Source organism: Rhamphochromis sp. 'chilingali' (genome assembly GCF_963969265.1).
Source record: "Rhamphochromis sp. 'chilingali' genome assembly, chromosome: 3".
In the NCBI taxonomy this organism is placed as follows: Eukaryota; Metazoa; Chordata; class Actinopteri; order Cichliformes; family Cichlidae; genus Rhamphochromis; species Rhamphochromis sp. 'chilingali'.
This window is the reverse complement of record NC_137931.1, coordinates 38,935,705-38,941,704: the sequence shown is the minus strand read 5'-3', so window position 1 is coordinate 38,941,704 and position 6,000 is coordinate 38,935,705. Positions and strand designations below refer to the sequence as shown.

General features: G+C 39.5%; 1 protein-coding gene across 8 annotated transcripts in view; it reads left to right on the top strand.

Moving 5' to 3' along the window:
- Positions 1 to 1,636: 1,636 nt before the first annotated feature.
- Positions 1,637 to 6,000, top strand: part of clocka (clock circadian regulator a) — a 29,634-nt gene continuing 25,270 nt past the window's right edge. For 7 of the 8 annotated variants that reach the window (XM_080878794.1, XM_080878792.1, XM_080878793.1 and 4 more), the window contains exon 1: positions 1,637 to 1,692. The gene's annotated coding sequence lies outside the window, so the exon portion shown is untranslated. The other variant, XM_080878791.1, reaches the window with a different exon arrangement.

Genomic DNA, 6,000 nt, shown 5'->3' with positions numbered 1-6,000 from the left:
CACGTTATTTAAGTTTAAAGCTAGGAGAATGGCGACGGGAAAATAAATCAACGGAAAACATTTGACTTGTCCTTAAAGGCATTTTGAATACACAGTAATCAAAATACAGAGACGTTAATCAAAAATATTTGAAGCATGAAAAAAATTAATCTGCTGAGCTGGAGGATATAGTTACTTTCATTTTTGGGACTTCTCTATTAACTTTTTACGGGTAATGTAATGTAGGTAAATCTGGATTTGGATCAGGCCTCTCCAGCCAGGTGTAATTTATGTGTAAACAGTGGATCTGTAGGGAGGTAGGCTCTCTTGGCACCGTTTCCAGCTCCAGTGAGTCTGCCTGAGCGCTGCGCAGTCAACCGTCTGCAGCGCCACTGGCTGCAGGGATATCCCGATGAATAGTGATGGGATTTCCGGCTCTTTTTAGAGACCCGGCTCTTTCGGTTCGACTCACTAAAAAGAGCCGGCTCTTTCGGCTCCGAACCGGCTCTTCAGGTTGTTTTGTTGCTTTAATTAATTTATTATTAACAATAATATAAAATTATGCACAAAAGGAATTACTAACATAAAAACAAGTGGTTTTATTTATATATGTTTATATATAAATATATGCGGTGGCCCCTAGAGACAAAACACGTACAAACTCCAAAACACATTTCTAGCATGAACTGAACTTCCAAAGCAGAGCTACTAGATCACTTAAATTACACAATTGAAAGCATGTGTGTATTGTTTGTGTATTTATACACAGGCACTCATATATATATTCAAATAATTTAAAAAAAAGTTCATTTACCTGTTACTACCACACACCAAATCCGGTCGTTGGTACTTGCTGGTTTGTGTAGCCACAAGATAACAAAGGCTCAACACTGCGCCCGGCATCCTGGAGCACTTCTGTTGTCTTTTGTACGTGTTTTGAGTTTTTATGTGCTTCTGAGTTTTTACGTGCTTCGGAGTTTGTACGTGTTTTTACGTGTTTTGGAGTTTTTACGTGTTTTGGAGTTTGTACGTGTTTTTACGTGTTTTGGAGTTTGTACATGCTTCAGAGTTCATACGTGATTTGAAGTTTGTATGTGCTTTGTCTCTAGGGGCCACCGTAAATATACTTTTATTTATTCACTCCACATAAAATGTAATAAATAAATCATATAATACAAAAATCAACTATTCACATTTCAAGTTTTAACTATTTAAATTTTCAGCTTTTTCCTTTCACAAATTTAAAGTGAAAAGAACACAAAACACTGCAAACCACAACACAATTAAATATAAATTATAATATGAAAACTAAAAGAACATGCATATTCTCTGTCATATGGACCTGCATGAATAAACTTTCTCAATCCTTTATCATCTGCAACTGAAAATAGTTGTGGATGATTACTATACCTTTCTAATGTTGTTGTCCCTGCCTCTCTTTCTCTCTCTCTGGCTCTGTTCCTGTGCTACTGAGTGTAACTACCGCCCCTCCCCCCTCTGCCCAGCGTAAAGCACAAGGCTCGCGTGCAGAGTGAAGCGGAAAAAAAGTGCGAGAGAGAGGCTGAGAGAAAGAAAAAAAAAACAAAACAAAAAACCCACGTGACGGCTCGCGATAAGGAGCCGGCTCGCGTCGTTCACGTCAAAGAGCCGGCTCTAAGAGCCATTTCGTTCGCGAACGACCCATCACTACGATGAAAGAGGAGACTGCTCGGGGTAAGTGTCAACTCGCAACCGTTTGGTTACGCTCCGTATTTGTGTCGCTTTTATCCGCAGCTTCTGTGTATACTATCGACAGACGTAAATGTGTAAACGGAACAGTTTTGCTTCGGCTTCTTTGGTGACAGAGACTGGCCAAAGGCCCGGTGACCCACATTCTTATCTAATGCTGCACGTTAGCTAGCTAGCTTCAGCTGAAAGTGGGTTGACACACATACAGTACATTGTTGCCGACGAGTCAAACGCGCTACCTTCTATTATAAAGTCGCGAGCCAGCGACGTACGATACAGACAGGTATGTTGTTTTATCTTCTTCTTCTTCTTTTTAAATCGGGTGTACATATATTCCCAGTGTGTGTCACACGTCTCGGGAAGTGTGTTAAAGTATATAGCTATTGGTTTGTTGCTGTAATTGGCGTTAGCGAAGCAAGCTAGGTGGCGTTAGCCTCCAGGCAATCAGTACCCGGTGTACCGGCCGGCATCACAGGCAGGAGGAGACGGAAGGAAACATGAGCTGTACCTGTGTTTGTCGCGTCAAGGTTCAAGCTCAGTTGATTTTTACAAACGCTACCACCGTGAATACCTCATCGGCACATATTTCTATATTTACGCGTCTTTTTAAAAATGTTTTAATTTAGACGTATGTCTTTTATTCCCCCCTCTGTGTTAATCTTTGTGACTCTTGTCATTTCTCTCAGATTTCGAGCCCTATATCCGCCCCGGGTGCTCCTTATTCACCTGTCCTAAAATCGATCGCGTCTCATCTTCTGTCAGTCTGGTCCAGAAGTGTCTGGACACAGCTGGATCATAGCTTGTAGATGCTAATGAGAAACTGTATAGTCTCATACGGGTGTCAGCAAAGCTTTACTTGCTGCGTTGCTGACACTGCTGCCTGCAAACTGAACACAGTGGAGAGCTGTGGCAGCCCTATGATATAAAAAATAAAGCAAGATTTGTTTTTCTGTAATTAGAAATTGATTTTTACAGTAATTTATTCTGAGCAAGACACCAGTAACCACGCTGTATTTCTGAAATGGTCACTTCAAAGCTAAGGTTCTCTCTCAGACTTTTTGTTTTTCTTCCTTTTTTGTTGTCCCAGAATAAAGAGTATTTCTCCTTTTGACACTAATTGGATACACAGAAGACTTTCACTAATCAAAGTTATTTGATTCTGTTTAGTTAAGTTCAGATTTAATAAAACATGACAGATCTGTTTTTATACAGTACATAAACTGGTGACTAACATGCCAACCTGGCGTCTTTATACAAACGGTATTGAAATGGTTTATACGCTTCACTTTGTGCACTCTGTTCATTTCGAGAACCACAACTGCAAATCAGTATTTATTATTTGTCACTGTCATAGCTTTTTAATTGTGGGCAAATGGCATAGACTTTAACTTAAGCCTGGAAGCTGAAAAATACCTTTAATTACAATGCTGTCTGTTGTGATTAAGAACAACTAGAACCACTCTTAAGGTTGTGTGTGTGTTGTTTTTTTTTTTTTTTTTTGTTTGTTTTGTTTTTTTTCTTCCATGCTTACCCTTTATTTTTTTGCCTGTGGTGATGGGCAGTAAACGCAATAGTGAGGATTTGATTTCATTGTTAATCATTAAACTAATTAAACTATCAAGTTGGTATCTTCCTTTTTATCATCTTTCTATAGATATATACAAGTAACAGATATATCTATTTGGCATGATATTCATTGACTGATGAGTAACCGTGACTGTAGAGAAGTACTAACCTGAAGTAATTTGGGAGCAGTTTCCCTCTTCCTTTGTTTCTCTTACAACGGAAAATGTTCTAATAATGGTCGGAAAAAAGATGGATCAAAGGCATCTTAGTGTGTGCCTTTGATTACTTTAAATGTGTCTAAATGACTTGTTGTTTTCAGAATTTTTAAGTTAAAAAAAAGGGTCCAGTGTTGGTCAAGCTGTATTAACTGATAAATCTTTGGCAGCTGTGTTTACAGATGGTACAGTCTCTGTACTCCATTTTTACCCATAAATAGATGTTGAAGCTGTTAGCAGAGCATGGAAAAATACTTTGACACCTTTTTAGTTGCTGGCACTACATTGTGCTGCAGGTAAAAGGAGGAAGCAGAAATTTTCTCTTTCTCCACTTTCTCTCTGCTTTGGTAGATTAGATTTTACTTGTGTTATCTGTTTCTACTTGGCATCTTAATTTAAGCGTCACGTTTTTTCTACTTTATTCTAAAACCTCAACTGCACATTTACATTTACAGGGAATAAGTGTTTTGTGCGTTAGATGCTGTGGCTATTTGGAATAAAAAGCAGCAGTAGAGCATGGCAGATTTTCTTTAAACGGAGGAGGAGGGACTGGCAACACCGTGAGCTATGACGGAGGTAGAGGAACACATACAGATTATATTATTACCTGCTATGCCTAATAATGTAATTACTGAACGCCTGTCATATCAAGTTTTCCTGATAGAGAGGAGCCTGTGTTGATTCAGTGCAATGTTCTCTGGCAGCTTTCAGCTATTCAGAGGACAGATAAAAGGTAATGGCACTACTCGGGCTTTATATCTATAGTTGATACTGTTAGTCAGCAGATTGGAGTGCTGTGCTGAATTTTGGAAGTTGCATTAGTCAGTTCACATTACAGAGTTTGTGTTTTGCTTGAGTAATCATTGATGCCATGAACTTGGTGCATTTGTTTTGAATGTGAACTGCACACTGTGTCAAGGATGACTACTAGAGCATCGTGTCCTCAGGGTCATTTTCCTCTCAAAATCTGTGCTACAGCATCCATCTATAGAATTCAAGCACCAGATTTCCATTCAGAAGTCTTTCGTCCAACCCTGTCTTAGTAATATTATGTTTCTTAAGTTCTTAACCATGTCTTTGCTGCATTTTGTCAGACAAACTAATTGCTTTGTTTTCAATCTCTGCCAGAGGATGACTTCTAAAGCCTTTTTCAGATGAATCTCTTGCTTGTTGCTTTTTTTTTTTTTTTTTTTCAATTACTACAAATAATTATTGTATGAGAGTTTTGGCTGTTGATGGGTTTTACATCTGAAGTTGTTACTGAAAACAGGAGTTGATAAGTCAGCATTTAACTTGACCTAAAAACCTGAAAAAATTTGACAGGTATTTCCTCTTTTGATGTGAAATGCAATTTCACAATGACTCAGAGGTTTCAATTCTTTTGTAATGAGATAGATCGACTTATCATTACAGCCATTTATTATGCTGATTTCACTAGTAGGGAACCTTACTGCTGTTTTAATAATTTTTGTTGTGTCATTTGGATTGCATTGCCTGTTGAAGTTGTGTAAGATTTTGTTTCTGCTGAAATACAATATCCATCCATTAAGCTATCTATCCATGGATCCATTTTTCTGCAGTTTATCTGCAGAGGTTTCCCTCTTCCCAGCCAACTCCTTCAGCTAATCTGGGGAAACACAAAGTGTTCCCAGGCCAGCCGAGAGATGTAATCTCTCCAACTTGTCCCGGGTCTACCCTTGGCACTCCTTGCAGTACGACATGCCCGGAACACCTCACCCAGGCAGCAAAGTCAGATGCCCAAACCACCTAAACTGGTTTCTTTCTCTGTGAAGGAATAGCAGCTCTACACTGATTCCCTCTTGTAAGAACTCCTTACCCTATCTCCAAGCCACCTTTCAAAGAAGACTCATTTCTTCCACTTGTATCCGCAGTCTCATTCCTTTAGTGACTACCCAAAGCTTATAGGGACATAGACCACTAAATCGATAGCTTCAGTTTTACGCTTAGCTCTCGCTTCACCACGACAAACTGGTGCAATGCCACAGTCAGTCTTTTAATCTCCCGCTTCCCTCACTTTGAATAAGACTCCAGGATATTTGAATTTCTCCACTTGGGGCAACAACTTGTCCATAATCCACAGTAGGTTCCTGCCGAGAATGTTTTGGCCCCTAAGGCCTGGCCACTAGATGCTCTCTCTTGAGCTACCTCTCTTGGCTCCAAGGTTGGGCCCCAGTAACCACAGTAATTTCTTTTCACAGGGTACTCGGAATCGCTCTTCATTTGTCTCCCCACCCAGGGCCAGTTTGCCTTAGGAGACCCAACCAGGGCTAAAGCCCTTGACAGTATAGCCCCTGGGATCACAGGGACACAGAAACCCCTTCCACTAACATAAGAGCGATTTATCTTGGGGTGAAATAAAGTGGTATTTGTTTAAAAACAAACAAACATTTTAACTGCTAACATTTGATGTTTACACTTGATGAAGCCAGTTATTCAAAAGCTCACTAAGAAATCAGCTACTAGATTGTTTATGTTGACTGTAATGAAGTGA